Source organism: Lepidochelys kempii, chromosome 10 (assembly GCF_965140285.1).
Source record: "Lepidochelys kempii isolate rLepKem1 chromosome 10, rLepKem1.hap1, whole genome shotgun sequence".
NCBI classification, from domain to species: domain Eukaryota; kingdom Metazoa; phylum Chordata; order Testudines; family Cheloniidae; genus Lepidochelys; species Lepidochelys kempii.
The window spans coordinates 13,729,236-13,746,459 of record NC_136389.1 but is presented as its reverse complement, the minus strand read 5'-3'; the positions used below and the strand labels follow the sequence as shown (position 1 = coordinate 13,746,459).

The following is a 17,224-nucleotide window of genomic DNA, read 5'->3' as shown; positions in this document are numbered from 1 at the left end:
GAGCGGTGTCACACCGTGCCCAGGTGCCAGGGGTGTCACGCTGTGACTGACGGGGGGGAGTGGTGTCACACCGTGCTCAGGTGCCAGGGTTGTCACGCTGTGACTGACGGGGGGGGGTGTCACACCGTGCCCTGGTGCCAGGGGTGTCACGCTGTGACTGACGGGGGGTGTGTCACACCGTGCCCAGGTGCCAGGGGTGTCACGCTGTGACTGACGGGGTAGGTGACACACCGTGCCCAGGTGCCAGGGGTGTCACGCTGTGACTGACGGGGTAGGTGACACACCGTGCCCAGGTGCCAGGGGTGTCACGCTGTGACTGACGGGGGCGGTGTCACACCGTGCCCAGGTGCCAGGGGTGTCACGCTGTGACTGACGGGGGGGGTGTCACACCGTGCCCTGGTGCCAGGGGTGTCACGCTGTGCCTGACGGGGGGGTGTCACACCGTGCCCAGGTGCCAGGGGTGTCACGCTGTGCCTGACGGGGGGGTGTCACACCGTGCCCTGGTGCCAGGGGTGTCACGCTGTGACTGACGGGGGGGTGTCACACCGTGCCCTGGTGCCAGGGGTGTCACGCTGTGACTGACGGGGGGGTGTCACACCGTGCCCAGGTGCCAGGGGTGTCACGCTGTGACTGACGGGGGGGTGTCACACCGTGCCCAGGTGCCAGGGGTGTCACGCTGTGACTGACGGGGAGGTGTCACACCGTGCCCTGGTGCCAGGGGTGTCACGCTGTGACTGACGGGGTAGGTGTCACACCGTGCCCAGGTGCCAGGGGTGTCACGCTGTGACTGACGGGGGAGGTGTCACACCGTGCCCAGGTGCCAGGGGTGTCACGCTGTGACTGACGGGGGCGGTGTCACACCGTGCCCAGGTGCCAGGAGTGTCACCCTGTGAATGATGGGGGGGGTGTCACACCGTGCCCAGGTGCCAGGGGTGTCACGCTGTGACTGACGGGGGGGGTGTCACACCGTGCCCAGGTGCCAGGGGTGTCACGCTGTGATTGACGGGGGGGTGTCACACCGTGCCCAGGTGCCAGGGGTGTCACGCTGTGACTGACGGGGGGGTGTCACACCGTGCCCTGGTGCCGGGGTGTCACGCTGTGACTGAAGGGGGGGTGTCACACCGTGCCCTGGTGCCAGGGGTGTCACGCTGTGACTGACGGGGGGGGTGTCACACCGTGCCCTGGTGCCAGGGGTGTCACGCTGTGACTGACGGGGGGGTGTCACACCGTGCCCAGGTGCCAGGTGTGTCACGCTGTGACTGACGGGGGGGGTGTCACACCGTGCCCTGGTGCCAGGGGTGTCACGCTGTGACTGACGGGGGGGTGTCACACCGTGCCCAGGTGCCAGGGGTGTCACGCTGTGACTGACTTGGGGAGTTGTCACACCGTGCCCAGGTGCCAGGGGTGTCACGCTGTGACTGACGGGGGGGTGTCACACCGTGCCCTGGTGCCAGGGGTGTCACGCTGTGACTGACGGGGTAGGTGTCACACCGTGCCCAGGTGCCAGGGGTGTCACGCTGTGACTGACGGGGGCGGTGTCACACCGTGCCCAGGTGCCAGGGGTGTCACGCTGTGACTGACGGGGGGGTGTCACACCGTGCCCAGGTGCCAGGGGTGTCACGCTGTGACTGACGTGGGGGGTGTCACACCGTGCTCAGGTGCCAGGGGTGTCACGCTGTGACTGACGGGGAGGTGTCACACCGTGCCCTGGTGCCAGGGGTGTCACGCTGTGACTGACGGGAGCGGTGTCACACCGTGCCCAGGTGCCAGGGGTGTCACGCTGTGACTGACGGAGGCGGTGTCACACCGTGCCCAGGTGCCAGGGGTGTCACGCTGTGACTGACGGGGGCGGTGTCACACCGTGCCCAGGTGCCAGGGGTGTCACGCTGTGACTGACGGGAGCGGTGTCACAGCGTGCCCAGGTGCCAGGGGTGTCACGCTGTGACTGACGGGGGGGGTGTCACACCGTGCCCAGGTGCCAGGGGTGTCACGCTGTGACTGACGGGGGAGTTGTCACACCGTGCCCAGGTGCCAGGGGTGTCACGCTGTGACTGACGGGGGGGGTGTCACACCGTGCCCTGGTGCCAGGGGTGTCACGCTGTGACTGACGGGGGGTGTGTCACACCGTGCCCAGGTGCCAGGGGTGTTACGCTGTAACTGACGGGGTAGGTGACACACCGTGCCCAGGTGCAGGGGTGTCACGCTGTGACTGACGGGGGAGTTGTGACACCATGCCCTGGTGCCAGGGGTGTCGCGCTGTGACTGACGGGGGGGTGTCACACCGTGCCCAGGTGCCAGGGGTGTCACGCTGTGACTGACGGGGGAGTTGTCACACCGTGCCCAGGTGCCAGGGGTGTTACGCTGTGACTGACGGGGGGGGTGTCACACCGTGCCCTGGTGCCAGTGGTGTCACGCTGTGACTGACGGGGGGGTGTCACACCGTGCCCAGGTGCCAGGGGTGTCACGCTGTGACTGACTTGGGGAGTTGTCACACCGTGCCCAGGTGCCAGGGGTGTCACGCTGTGACTGACGGGGAGCTGTCACACCGTGCCCTGGTGCCAGGGGTGTCACGCTGTGATTGACGGGGGCGGTGTCACACCGTGCCCAGGTGCCAGGGGTGTCACGCTGTGACTGACGGGGGGGTGTCACACCGTGCCCAGGTGCCAGGGGTGTCACGCTGTGACTGACGCGGGGGGTGTCACACCGTGCCCAGGTGCCAGGGGTGTCACGCTGTGACTGACGGGGAGCTGTCACACCGTGCCCTGGTGCCAGGGGTGTCACGCTGTGACTGATGGGGTAGGTGTCACACCGTGCCCAGGTGCCAGGGGTGTCACGCTGTGACTGACGGGGTAGGTGTCACACCGTGCCCAGGTGCCAGGGGTGTCACGCTGTGACTGACGGGGGCGGTGTCACACCGTGCCCAGATGCCAGGGGTGTCACGCTGTGACTGACGGGGGCGGTGTCACACCGTGCCCAGATGCCAGGGGTGTCACGCTGTGACTGACGGGGGCGGTGTCACACCGTGCCCAGGTGCCAGGGGTGTCACGCTGTGACTGACGGGGGCGGTGTCACACCGTGCCCAGGTGCCAGGGGTGTCACGCTGTGACTGACGGGAGCGGTGTCACACCGTGCCCAGGTGCCAGGGGTGTCACGCTGTGACTGACGGGGGGGTGTCACACCGTGCCCTGGTGCCATGGGTGTCACGCTGTGACTGACGGGGGGGGGTGTCACACCGTGCCCAGGTGCCAGGGGTGTCACGCTGTGACTGACGGGGTAGGTGACACACCGTGCCCAGGTGCCAGGGGTGTCACGCTGTGACTGACGGGGTAGGTGACACACCGTGCCCAGGTGCCAGGGGTGTCACGCTGTGACTGACGGGGGCGGTGTCACACCGTGCCCAGGTGCCAGGGGTGTCACGCTGTGACTGACGGGGGGGGTGTCACACTGTGCCCAGGTGCCAGGTGTGTCACGCTGTGACTGACGGGGGGGTGTCACACCGTGCCCTGGTGCCAGGGGTGTCACGCTGTGACTGACGGGGGGGTGTCACACCGTGCCCAGGTGCCAGGGGTGTCACGCTGTGACTGACAGGGGGGTGTCACACCGTGCCCAGGTGCCAGGGGTGTCACGCTGTGACTGACTTGGGGAGTTGTCACACCGTGCCCTGGTGACGGGGTGTCACGCTGTGACTGACGGGGGGGTGTCACACCGTGCCCAGGTGCCAGGGGTGTCACGCTGTGACTGACGGGGGGGTGTCACACCGTGTCCAGGTGCCAGGGGTGTCACGCTGTGACTGACATGGGGAGTTGTCACACCGTGCCCAGGTGCCAGGGGTGTCACGCTGTGACTGACCTGGGGAGGTGTCACACCGTGCCCAGGTGCCAGGGGTGTCACGCTGTGACTGACGGGGGGGTGTCACACCATGCCCAGGTGCCAGGGGTGTCACGCTGTGACTGACGGGGAGGTGTCACACCGTGCCCTGGTGCCAGGGGTGTCACGCTGTGACTGACGGGGTAGGTGTCACACCGTGCCCAGGTGCCAGGGGTGTCACGCTGTGACTGACGGGGGCGGTGTCACACCGTGCCCAGGTGCCAGGGGTGTCACGCTGTGACTGACGGGAGCGGTGTCACACCGTGCCCAGGTGCCAGGGGTGTCGCGCTGTGACTGACGGGGGGGGTGTCACACCGTGCCCAGGTGCCAGGGGTGTCACGCTGTGACTGACGGGGTAGTTGTCACACCGTGCCCAGGTGCCAGGGGTGTTACGCTGTGACTGACGGGGGGGGTGTCACACCGTGCCCTGGTGCCAGTGGTGTCACGCTGTGACTGACGGGGGGGTGTCACACCGTGCCCAGGTGCCAGGGGTGTCACGCTGTGACTGACGGGAGGGTGTCACACCGTGCCCTGTTGCCGGGGTGTCACGCTGTGACTGACGGGGGAGTTGTCACACCGTGCCCAGGTGCCAGGGGTGTCACGCTGTGACTGACGGGAGGGTGTCACACCGTGCCCAGGTGCCAGGGGTGTCACGCTGTGACTGACTTGGGGAGTTGTCACACCGTGCCCAGGTGCCAGGGGTGTCACGCTGTGACTGACGGGGGTGTGTGTCACACCGTTCCCAGGTGCCAGGGGTGTCACGCTGTGACTGACGGGGGGGGTGTCACACCGTGCCCTGGTGCCAGGGGTGTCACGCTGTGACTGACGGGGAGGTGTCACACCGTGCCCTGGTGCCAGGGGTGTCACGCTGTGACTGACGGGGGGGTGTCACACCGTGCCCAGGTGCCAGGGGTGTCACGCTGTGACTGACGGGGGCGGTGTCACACCGTGCCCTGGTGCCAGGGGTGTCACGCTGTGACTGACGGGGGCGGTGTCACACCGTGCCCTGGTGCCAGGGGTGTCACGCTGTGACTGACGGGGGGGGTGTCACACCGTGCCCAGGTGCCAGGGGTGTCACGCTGTGACTGACGGGGGAGGTGTCACACCGTGCCCAGGTGCCAGGGGTGTCACGCTGTGACTGACGGGGGGGGTGTCACACCGTGCCCAGGTGCCAGGGGTGTCACGCTGTGACTGACGGGGAGGTGTCACACCGTGCCCAGGTGCCAGGGGTGTCACGCTGTGACTGACGGGGGAGGTGTCACAGCATGCCCAGGTGCCAGGGGTGTCACACTGTGACTGACGGGGAGGTGTCACACCGTGCCCTGGTGCCAGGGGTGTCACGCTGTGACTGACGGGGGGGTGTCACACCGTGCCCAGGTGCCAGGGGTGACTGACGGGGGGGTGTCACACCGTGCCCAGGTGCCAGGGGTGTCACGCTGTGACTGACCTGGGGAGGTGTCACACCGTGCCCTGGTGCCAGGGGTGTCACGCTGTGACTGACGGGGGGGTGTCACACCGTGCCCTGGTGCCAGGGGTGTCACGCTGTGACTGACGGGGGGGGTGTCACACCGTGCCCAGGTGCCAGGGGTGTCACGCTGTGACTGACGGGGAGGTGTCACACCGTGCCCTGGTGCCAGGGGTGTCACGCTGTGACTGACGGGGGGGTGTCACACCGTGCCCAGGTGCCAGGGGTGTCACGCTGTGACTGACCTGGGGAGGTGTCACACCGTGCCCTGGTGCCAGGGGTGTCACGCTGTGACTGACGGGGGGGTGTCACACCGTGCCCTGGTGCCAGGGGTGTCACGCTGTGACTGACGGGGGGGGTGTCACACCGTGCCCAGGTGCCAGGGGTGTCACGCTGTGACTGACGGGGGGGGTGTCACACCGTGCCCAGGTGCCAGGGGTGTCACGCTGTGACTGACCTGGGGAGGTGTCACACCGTGCCCTGGTGCCAGGGGTGTCACGCTGTGACTGACGGGGGGGGGTGTCACACCGTGCCCAGGTGCCAGGGGTGTCACGCTGTGACTGACGGGGGCGGTGACACACCGTGCCCAGGTGCCAGGGGTGTCACGCTGTGACTGACGGGGAGGTGTCACACCGTGCCCTGGTGCCAGGGGTGTCACGCTGTGACTGACGGGGAGGTGTCACACCGTGCCCAGGTGCCAGGGGTGTCATGCTGTGACTGACGGGGTAGGTGTCACACCTTGCCCAGGTGCCAGGGGTGTCACGCTGTGACTGACGGGGGGGGTGTCACACCGTGCCCAGGTGCCAGGGGTGTCACGCTGTGACTGACGGGGGGGTGTCACACCGTGCCCTGGTGCCAGGGGTGTCACGCTGTGACTGACGGGAGCGGTGTCACACCGTGCCCAGGTGCCAGGGGTGTCGCGCTGTGACTGACGGGGGGGGTGTCACACCGTGCCCAGGTGCCAGGGGTGTCACGCTGTGACTGACGGGGGAGTTGTCACACCGTGCCCAGGTGCCAGGGGTGTTACGCTGTGACTGACGGGGGGGGTGTCACACCGTGCCCTCGTGCCAGTGGTGTCACGCTGTGACTGACGGGGGGGTGTCACACCGTGCCCAGGTGCCAGGGGTGTCACGCTGTGACTGACTTGGGGAGTTGTCACACCGTGCCCTGGTGCCGGGGTGTCACGCTGTGACTGACGGGGAGGTGTCACACCGTGCCCTGTTGCCGGGGTGTCACGCTGTGACTGACGGGGGAGTTGTCACACCGTGCCCAGGTGCCAGGGGTGTCACGCTGTGACTGACGGGGGGGTGGCACACCGTGCCCTGGTGCCAGGGGTGTCACGCTGTGACTGACGGGGTAGGTGTCACACCGTGCCCAGGTGCCAGGGGTGTCACGCTGTGACTGACGGGGGCGGTGTCACACCGTGCCCAGGTGCCAGGGGTGTCACGCTGTGACTGACGGGGGGGTGTCACACCGTGCCCAGGTGCCAGGGGTGTCACACAGTGACTGACGCGGGGGGTGTCACACCGTGCACAGGTGCCAGGGGTGTCACGCTGTGACTGACGGGGAGGTGTCACACCGTGCCCTGGTGCCAGGGGTGTCACGCTGTGACTGATGGGGGAGGTGTCACACCGTTCCCAGGTGCCAGGGGTGTCACGCTGTGACTGACGGGGGCGGTGTCACACCGTGCCCAGATGTCAGGGGTGTCACGCTGTGACTGACGGGGAGGTGTCACACCGTGCCCAGGTGCCAGGGGTGTCACGCTGTGACTGACGGGGGAGGTGTCACACCTTGCCCAGGTGCCAGGGGTGTCACGCTGTGACTGACGGGGGGGGGTGTCACACCGTGCCCAGGTGCCAGGGGTGTCACGCTGTGACTGACGGGGGGTGTCACACCGTGCCCTGGTGCCAGGGGTGTCACGCTGTGACTGACGGGGGGGTGTCACACCGTGCCCAGGTGCCAGGGGTGTCACGCTGTGACTGACGGGGGGGTGTCACACCGTGCCCAGGTGCCAGGGGTGTCACGCTGTGACTGACGGGGGGGTGTCACACCGTGCCCAGGTGCCAGGGGTGTCACGCTGTGACTGACGGGAGGGTGTCACACCGTGCCCAGGTGCCAGGGGTGTCACGCTGTGACTGACTTGGGGAGTTGTCACACCGTGCCCAGGTGCCAGGGGTGTCACGCTGTGACTGACGGGGGTGTGTGTCACACCGTTCCCAGGTGCCAGGGGTGTCACGCTGTGACTGACGGGGGGGGTGTCACACCGTGCCCTGGTGCCAGGGGTGTCACGCTGTGACTGACGGGGAGGTGTCACACCGTGCCCTGGTGCCAGGGGTGTCACGCTGTGACTGACGGGGGGGTGTCACACCGTGCCCAGGTGCCAGGGGTGTCACGCTGTGACTGACGGGGGCGGTGTCACACCGTGCCCTGGTGCCAGGGGTGTCACGCTGTGACTGACGGGGGCGGTGTCACACCGTGCCCTGGTGCCAGGGGTGTCACGCTGTGACTGACGGGGGGGGTGTCACACCGTGCCCAGGTGCCAGGGGTGTCACGCTGTGACTGACGGGGAGGTGTCACACCGTGCCCAGGTGCCAGGGGTGTCACGCTGTGACTGACGGGGGAGGTGTCACAGCATGCCCAGGTGCCAGGGGTGTCACGCTGTGACTGACGGGGAGGTGTCACACCGTGCCCTGGTGCCAGGGGTGTCACGCTGTGACTGACGGGGGGGTGTCACACCGTGCCCAGGTGCCAGGGGTGACTGACGGGGGGGTGTCACACCGTGCCCAGGTGCCAGGGGTGTCACGCTGTGACTGACCTGGGGAGGTGTCACACCGTGCCCTGGTGCCAGGGGTGTCACGCTGTGACTGACGGGGGGGTGTCACACCGTGCCCTGGTGCCAGGGGTGTCACGCTGTGACTGACGGGGGGGGGTGTCACACCGTGCCCTGGTGCCAGGGGTGTCACGCTGTGACTGACGGGGGGGGTGTCACACCGTGCCCAGGTGCCAGGGGTGTCACGCTGTGACTGACGGGGAGGTGTCACACCGTGCCCTGGTGCCAGGGGTGTCACGCTGTGACTGACGGGGGGGTGTCACACCGTGCCCAGGTGCCAGGGGTGTCACGCTGTGACTGACCTGGGGAGGTGTCACACCGTGCCCTGGTGCCAGGGGTGTCACGCTGTGACTGACGGGGGGGTGTCACACCGTGCCCTGGTGCCAGGGGTGTCACGCTGTGACTGACGGGGGGGGTGTCACACCGTGCCCAGGTGCCAGGGGTGTCACGCTGTGACTGACGGGGGGGGTGTCACACCGTGCCCAGGTGCCAGGGGTGTCACGCTGTGACTGACCTGGGGAGGTGTCACACCGTGCCCTGGTGCCAGGGGTGTCACGCTGTGACTGACGGGGGGGTGTCACACCGTGCCCAGGTGCCAGGGGTGTCACGCTGTGACTGACCTGGGGAGGTGTCACACCGTGCCCTGGTGCCAGGGGTGTCACGCTGTGACTGACGGGGGGGTGTCACACCGTGCCCTGGTGCCAGGGGTGTCACGCTGTGACTGACGGGGGGGTGTCACACCGTGCCCTGGTGCCAGGGGTGTCACGCTGTGACTGACGGGGGGGGTGTCACACCGTGCCCAGGTGCCAGGGGTGTCACGCTGTGACTGACGGGGGGGGTGTCACACCGTTCCCAGGTGCCAGGGGTGTCACGCTGTGACTGACCTGGGGAGGTGTCACACCGTGCCCTGGTGCCAGGAGTGTCACGCTGTGACTGACGGGGGGGTGTCACACCGTGCCCTGGTGCCAGGGGTGTCACGCTGTGACTGACGGGGGGGGTGTCACACCGTGCCCAGGTGCCAGGGGTGTCACGCTGTGACTGACGGGGGGGGTGTCACACCGTGCCCAGGTGCCAGGGGTGTCACGCTGTGACTGACCTGGGGAGGTGTCACACCGTGCCCTGGTGCCAGGGGTGTCACGCTGTGACTGACGGGGGGGGTGTCACACCGTGCCCAGGTGCCAGGGGTGTCACGCTGTGACTGACCTGGGGAGGTGTCACACCGTGCCCTGGTGCCAGGGGTGTCACGCTGTGACTGACGGGGGGGTGTCACACCGTGCCCTGGTGCCAGGGGTGTCACGCTGTGACTGACGGGGGGGTGTCACACCGTGCCCTGGTGCCAGGGGTGTCACGCTGTGACTGACGGGGGGGGTGTCACACCGTGCCCAGGTGCCAGGGGTGTCACGCTGTGACTGACGGGGGGGGTGTCACACCGTGCCCAGGTGCCAGGGGTGTCACGCTGTGACTGACGGGGGGGTGTCACACCGTGCCCAGGTGCCAGGGGTGTCACGCTGTGACTGACGGGGAGGTGTCACACCGTGCCCAGGTGCCAGGGGTGTCACGCTGTGACTGACGGGGGGGTGTCACACCGTTCCCAGGTGCCAGGGGTGTCACGCTGTGACTGACGGGGGGGTGTCACACCGTGCCCAGGTGCCAGGGGTGTCACGCTGTGACTGACGGGAGCGGTGTCACACCGTGCCCAGGTGCCAGGGGTGTCACGCTGTGACTGACGGGGGGGGTGTCACACCGTGCCCAGGTGCCAGGGGTGTCACGCTGTGACTGACGGGGGGGTGTCACACCGTGCCCAGGTGCCAGGGGTGTCACGCTGTGACTGACGGGGAGGTGTCACACCGTGCCCAGGTGCCAGGGGTGTCACGCTGTGACTGACGGGGGGGTGTCACACCGTGCCCAGGTGCCAGGGGTGTCACGCTGTGACTGACGGGGGGGTGTCACACCGTGCCCAGGTGCCAGGGGTGTCACGCTGTGACTGACGGGAGCGGTGTCACACCGTGCCCAGGTGCCAGGGGTGTCACGCTGTGACTGACGGGGAGGTGTCACACCGTGCCCTGGTGCCAGGGGTGTCACGCTGTGACTGACGGGGGGGTGTCACACCGTGCCCAGGTGCCAGGGGTGGGAAGTGTCAGGCTGCGCCCTGGGGCCGTAGGAGGGAGCCGTCGGGCGCTCCGCCCCGCCAGGGGTCGCTGTGACTCGCTGCGCGGCGCCTAGGGCGGGGCGTCGGGAGCTGGGGGCGGTGGCTCGGGGCGGTGGCTCCCGGCGGCCGGTAAAGGGGGCGGGGCCGGGGCCCCGTGAGTGTCGCCGCCACCGCTCGCTTCCTCCTCCCCGCGCAGGTAATGTCTCCCTGGGGACGCGCTCGCCTTGCGAGACTCGGCCCGGCCCCCGCACTCCGCGGAGCCAGCCAGCCCCGTCCACCCCCGGGTCCTGCTGCGCTCATGGCGGGGAGCCCCCCGAGGCGCTCTCCGGGCCCCGGTGAGGGGCGTGCGGGGCCCCCGGTGTTACCTAGCCCGGGGGGGCGGGGCGCCCCTCAGTGGCTGGGGCTCTCGCTCCCCCGCCACTGGGGCACGCACTGCCCCCTACCTCAGCCCGCCCCCCTTAGCACTTACCGCCCCCTGCCGGCCACCTGCTGCTGGCCCCGCCGCTGCCGCTCCTGGAAGGAGGCCCCCGAGGGGCGGACGGAGATAAGCTCCAGCAGGGGCGGCAGCTGCCTTTGGCTCCTCGGCGCTCTGGGGCGGCCCCCGCCTCGCCCTGGCAGCGCCGGAGAACAAGGCTGCGCACAGCGATGCGTCTGTGCGGCCAAAGCGGCCTCTCCGCGGCTGTGCCCCGGGCGTTGGGGGTGCGGCTGGGTCCTGAGGTGTGATTAGACCTATAGCAGTGTAGGGCTGGCAGGGAGCTCAAGGGGTCATCTGGGTCAGCTAGGGTGACCAGACAGCAAGTGTGAAAAATCAGGAAGGGGGGGGTGGGCGGTAATAGGCTTCTATGTAAGAAAAAGCCTCAAATATCAGGACTGTCCCTATTAAATCTGGACATCGGGTCACCCTGGGGTCAGCCCCTGCACTCAGGCGGGCCAAGTGCTTGTCCAGTGTGTTCTTCAAATCCCCCCTCTGAAGGAGGTTCCACAGCCTCCCTTGGAAGTCTCTTCTCGATCTTAACTATCTTTCTACAGTAGTTACAAAGATTTTTCTAACAGCTAACCTCTATCTCCCTTGTTGCAAATTAAGCTCATTACTTCTCGTCCTGCCTTCAAAAGGCATGGAAAACAATTGCTCACTGGGCTCTTTCTAACAGCCCGGAATGTGTTTGAAGACTGTTAGTAGGTTCCCCTCTCACTCAGTCACCTTTTCTCAAGATTCAGTATGCCCAGTTTTTTAACCTTTTAAAAGGGGTTTTATTATTTTATCATTTATCAAACTCTTTTTCATTTTTGTTGCTCTTCTCTGGACTCTCTCTCTCCAGTGTGTCCATATTTTTCCTGAAGTGTTGCACCCAGAATTGGCCACAGTACTCCAGCTGAGGCCTCACCAGTGCAGAGTAGATACCGTTGGGGCCCTGCACTACCATGTGGGGGAGGCTGCTGACAAAGGATGAGGGAGGGGAATGCACTTATCCCCATTCCCCTCCAGTTAGCACATATTGCCCCCTGCCAGGGCCCATACTACCTTACAGGAGCTTGCCTTGCTACCAATGTGTGTTTGCACTAGTGCTGCCTTTTTGTTCCTGCCATAGATGGAGCTGTTAGCAGTAATGGGATTTTTTTCCGGGGGGGGGAAATGGCCAGTGTTAAATAGCTCTAGAGTCTAACATTCCTAGATGGAGTCTAGCAGGAGCTTCTGAAAGCTATTATAATACATTTATCTATTACAGCTTGTACTTTACATGTGTGTAGGTGTAAACTGTGATCAGATTATTTTAGGCATGGCGGTACCGTGGGTAGAGCCAGAGAGGCAAAGTTATTAGCAGGACAGAATATAACATGTTGGTGACAGCATTGGATTAAGAAATAGGAAATATAAACCTTACAGGAAGACTTTAGGGAAATTGGCTTATTAGGCCAGATTCTGATTGTTCCTGTAGATACAGAAGTTAAACCACTGTAAAACTGAAGTGAAAGAAATCAGAATCTGGTGCATTGTTGTAGGAACTTGTTGCATGTGAATGGCCACATTTTCTTGGACACTGAAGTCTTGTATTTGTGTCACACAGGTAACCGCTAAACTAGGAGCTTGGGGTGTGATTCCCAGCTCTCACAAACATATGCACACTAGCTCTCCTTGAGTTAGTTGCACTGAAAGTAGTAATGGAGCTGTAGTAGCATGGCCAGTGGCGACACAGGATAACCGTGCCCAAGGTTCCAGCAGGTTTGTACTTGGCTCGGCTCGCCTGTGTGACCACTGCCAGTGCTGCAGCAGCTACACTACTGTTTTTAGCATGTTAGCTGGGTGGTGTGTATGTCTACAAGAGTTGGCAGTCACACCCCTATCTCATAGTGTTGACATAGCCACAGCAACAGCGATAGCCTGCTGCTGTATATCCTAACCTGAACTAGTACCCCAGCATGGTGTTAGTGCTGTGCTTCACGGCTTGCTAGAGTTGCTTTGCTTCACTTTACTATTTTTAATGCAGAGTTCAACCAACATTACCATTTTTGATCAGATGACGGGGTAAGAAAAGGTGTGGTTTTTATGTTGGGATTTTTTTTATGTTGGGATAAATTAAGCTTGTGAGCAGTCTTGAGGTAAAAACACAGTAAAGAGAAGGCAGTGCAGTTTTACTGTGAGTTAAGGTAGGCAAGGTAAGCACTACAGTTTTACCACAAGGTCAGTCATGGGTGGAGATTAAAGTGCCCTGTCTTCACTGTGGTTTTTACCTTGGGACCATTCATGTGTATTATTTAACCTGAGGTAAAAATCCACCTTTTTTAGTTGTGAAGACAAGGTATATGGATATAAAAGCTGGTGTCCTAGCCAAATTATAGTATGGACAACTACATTTGTTTGCCTAAACTATCCCCAGAAGCTACATTTCCTATGCCAGTCTTGCAATTTCACTTAAATGTATCATAAATACACTAAATGTGTGCCATGATTAATGTCTGTTTTAGAAAGAAAACAAAAAACAAAGAAATTTGTTTTGTCAAATATGTATAGACAAGTTAAAGTACTAATGTCTCTTCAACAGATGCCAAACATTGTTTTTCAAACCAACATTTCAGAAAGAGGAAATGAAATTTTTCCTAGATAAACATTTTCTCACTTCTACCATTAGCCAGAGAAGGTGCAAATTAAAATATTTGCACTAACAGTGTACTTTGAAACATGTTTCAGAATTAAGGTCTTGATTTTATAATTGATTACATGTGGGAATGCCCCTGTAGGGAGCCCCATTGAATTCAGTGGGGCTCTGTACAGATAATGGGGTGCTGTGCAGAGTCAATTGCAGGATTGAGGTCAAACAGAGTAAATTTGAGACCTTCTCAGTGCTAATATGTAAAATAATATTTTGGCTGTTGTTTAGGGACAGCCTTTTGAAAACTGATGATTTTTCCCCAGGGCAACAGAGATTTCTATTTTTATAATTATTTTTTTAAAATGGGGGATAGGGAGTACTGTAAACTGCTTATTTAATCAGTGCTAAGATCAGCTCTGCACATGCACAGTGACAACATGAACACAGCTTTGTGAGGAGTGTCCAGTGTGTCCTTTATGCTTTAAAATATTTTAATTCTGCAAATTGTGATACTAAAAGTGAAGGAGGAGGAATAGCTTTTGAAATATATCTTTAATTTAAATCTAAGCACACACTTGGAGTATAAAATACTCCATGTAAACATATATGTTTTACTTCTTTGGAACTAAGTTTCAAAGGTTAAAGTTTCAGTGGTTTGGGAAATAATTAAAAATTAATCTTACATTCCAGTTCCTTCTCTAATGTATGGGGACACTATTTACTCTTGTCAAAATGAAACTCTTTGCTGATTTTAATAGAGAAAAAATTCCAGGTAGAAACATTTCCTTTGCAAATAATCTGCTTAAAGAGAGCTTTGTTTGCTAACCTTGTAATCAATACATCTTTCATTCTATTTGCATCTGTACACTAACAAATCATTCTGTGACCTGTCATGTTTTTCTGCCTTTACTACTTCATTGTCATGGGATTAAGAGCTAATTTAAATAGGGCTACAACTGGTGTCTTTGGGGGTGGGAGTTTAGCTGTATTATAAAAAGCAGAAAATTGGATCAGGCTTATCTCTTCATTTTACAAATTAAAGGTAAGTGGTGAAAATTTAGGTCTTCCAAATTGTTTTGCCAGATACCTGAAACATGCATTTTAGAAATCAAGTACTCTGTGTTTTCGTTAGTATAAAGTTTATTGAAAAATGGTAGTTAAATCAATGTTAGTGTGTAACTATAAGTAAAATACTGGACAAGGTCTTTAAGTGTGAGCCTGTCGATCCCTTTTTATGGAGAGAAACTAATGGGTTAAATGTGTGGGCTGGCTAAAGTAGCAGTGTCCAATAAATTCAAACTCTGCCTCTGACTGACAATAGGAGCTTTGAGAGGCTGGATCAGATTAGTCTGATCCTTCCTGCTTTGTTGAGGCTGGGAAGCCATTTTGGGATTCTGCGGTGTGGAATAGAAAATAATGTCCTGTCAACTTGCAAACTTGCCTTGAATTGTTTTGACTGGGATTGCTGGACCTCGGAACAGAATGCTGAAGCATATAATTATTCTAAATATGTGAAGCGGATGACTCAGGATTTTGGATATATAGGTTTGATGCCATGCATTTGCTGCTGTTTTTTGTTAAACTGTAATATAAATTGATCTTGGAGCTTTATCTAGGCAAACTGTAAATTAGAGTTTGTTTTGAAACTACTTGTTTTATCACAGGGTTGACCTGCTTAAATACGTAATTCTAGTGAGCCTTCAGTAGACCACTGTACCTCTTTAAATGAAGAGGCCTGGTTAGATTCATGTGCAGCAAATTCTGCTTGAGTTTTTAAATCACTGGGTTCCCAGTCTGTAAAATGACCCAATGCACTTTAGCTATGACATGTTTTAGATTCTCTGTGTGTATAAACAATGAGAAGACATGTTTGTTGTCTCAGTACAACTGAATTTGTAGCTATTTTCTGTTCAGCTCCTTTTTATATATAACAGAGCTGGTTTTAAGTAATAGTGTTACAGTTTGGCAACTGTCGAGTGTATCATAGCACACATTTGTACATTTACAAGATAAAGTCTAATGAAAGATGTTAATGTTGTTAGTATTCTCAGAGCCTTTTTAAAAAGAAACAATATATAAACATCCTTCTTAAAAAGTTCTTCATATCTTTATGAACAGATATTTTGTATTAAGTGTGTTTGACATTTGCTTGAAGCTCTTTTGCTTTTCAGCCTGTTTTAAGTTGGTAGTTTTGGGGATATGTGGGGAAGACATTGCAAAAATTCGGGATACACTCCATGGAAGTAAATACAAAGTTAATGTAATCACTTATAGGAATTTCAGATGGCTAAATTCCTACTCACTAAATATGACAATATTAGTATTAAATGCTTATTGTGAACAATAGCAGAGTTTCAAGTTTGAAATAAGTAGAAACAGTTGGTTACTAGGAATTGTTACATTATTTAATATTTATAGTAATGAAATGAGAGCCCATGGTCTAGCAAAGCTTATTTGGAGTTTATGGTAGTAGCATGTTTTCTATATGAATAATTTAAATGAGTTTGTCTGCCTTCAAGTGTAGAGTTAAAATAGCAAATTCTGTTTACAGTAATGCTGTCAAATCTTATTCTGTGAATTTTGTAATCTCAAAAGTGAGACCCATTTTCTTACCAAATCCAATTTCCCATTTGTAATGCATCAGAATGGGTTTGCTCTTACAAGGCTGCCAGCCTTGTATTTTGCTGCTAGCATTTGTCCAATGTCTTTTTCCAATGAAGACGTTGGATTTTTTTCCTCACTCCTGAATGTTAGAGAGGAAGGATGGTCCGATGGTTAAGATAGTAGCCTGGGAATTAGGAGACATGAATTCAGTTCCCTGCTTCAACACAGACTTCTTGTGTGACCTTGGGAAACTCACTTAGTTTCTGTGCCTCAGATCCCCATCGGTAAAATGGGTTGTTTGTGAGGATAAAACACTAAGAAAAGATTAAAGCACTCAGACGTTATTGTGATGGAGGCCACATAGGTACATAAGTCACAAATGACTGTAAGTTGGGGCTCATCCTAGTCCCTGTTACAGTAAGTGCACTGTGAATGCAAAGTGCCGTGTGCTTGTCATGACAGGTTTGTGCTAAAAAGCCAGTACCTATGGGCCTTGTCACCTTTATTAAAGAGGGGGTAAAAAAGTCAAGGAGTGAAATCATGGGCCTGCTGAAGTCAATGGCAAAACTCTTATGGCTTCATTGGGGACAGTTCATTGAATATGTCTATGGTTTTGAAGCTATGGAAAACGAGAGTTATAGTTCCCCTTTGGGAAGAGAGGCCTCTTAGCACAAGGTAGTGGGTAGGAGTATGATTCTTTACTCATGCTGCTGGCCTGACAGTTTTGGATTTGCCCACATCTGCAGCCATCTGTACAGAGGAGAGGTCCCTCTGCAGTGCTTCTAGATCTCCATCTCCTCCCTTGTAGCATAGCTAACTCAAGGGTTGTGTTATCGCCTGTTGTCATAGCACCCTCAGGGCTCATTACACTACCAACGCTATTGTTTTGCCATGGGATGATGCCACTTCAGAAGATTATCTCCTCTCCCTTAAAATCAACACGTTTCCAACTGGGTCCAAGGGGAGCCAGGGTTTGCACTATGAGATTGAGGTGTAATAACAGAAGTGGTGTGTGGAATCTATGCAGTGTCTGCTTGCATCCTATTTGGCTGAAATTTATGCTTTGGTCTCTTACTTTCCTGTACTCTAAGTTACCTCACAAACCTAGTTTAGGTTTTTTTTGGTCCTTTTGTAAATAACTTGTTTGTTCTTATAGCCTGTGGATCTCATTGCTAGGGGATGCTGTGAAGGCAAAAACTATAACTGTTCAATTAGGTAAG

At 58.1% G+C, this 17,224-nt stretch overlaps 1 protein-coding gene across 18 annotated transcripts in view; it reads left to right on the top strand.

The window, feature by feature from the left end:
- The first annotated feature begins 10,427 nt into the window (after window positions 1–10,427).
- Window positions 10,428–17,224, top strand: part of SUN1 (Sad1 and UNC84 domain containing 1) — a 63,205-nt gene continuing 56,408 nt past the window's right edge. For 3 of the 18 annotated variants that reach the window (XM_073362070.2, XM_073362077.2, XM_073362072.2), the window contains exon 1: window positions 14,621–14,945. The gene's annotated coding sequence lies outside the window, so the exon portion shown is untranslated. Of the gene's footprint in view, window positions 10,508–14,513; window positions 14,946–17,224 lie in introns of those variants that run through there. The other 15 variants (XM_073362080.2, XM_073362081.2, XM_073362078.2 and 12 more) reach the window with 11 other exon arrangements.